We start from the raw sequence: 397 nt of genomic DNA on the forward strand, positions 1-397 counted from the left end.
CGGGTCTCGCGAAGGGAGCGAAAATGGTGACAACCAGGACTTTATCGCTGTCCCTGGAGATGGAGAGAGCAATGTTTGGCGACGTTCATGAGCAACGTCGTCCCATGTTTGCTTGCGTTTTACAGACGCACTTGTTTAGGCGTTCATAACGGCGTGTTGCACCACACAACCTGGCATGGGGAAGAAATTCACGACTCTTGGGGATCTGAACGTACAGATCTATAATGAAATAGAATGGATTCTAAACCTTGGTATCATTCGTGCGCCTTTCACAGGCCCTTCTCTGTGCCTTATTCCCACTTCGAACATCAGCGCTGCCGTGGTCATGTCTCCCGTCAGGAAGAAAAGCCAGTGGTCTCACGGGTCCTATCACCTAGTGACATGATCTCCTCAGAGT

Source organism: Verticillium alfalfae, genomic scaffold (assembly GCF_000150825.1).
Source record: "Verticillium alfalfae VaMs.102 supercont1.9 genomic scaffold, whole genome shotgun sequence".
Classification (NCBI taxonomy): domain Eukaryota; kingdom Fungi; phylum Ascomycota; class Sordariomycetes; order Glomerellales; family Plectosphaerellaceae; genus Verticillium; species Verticillium alfalfae.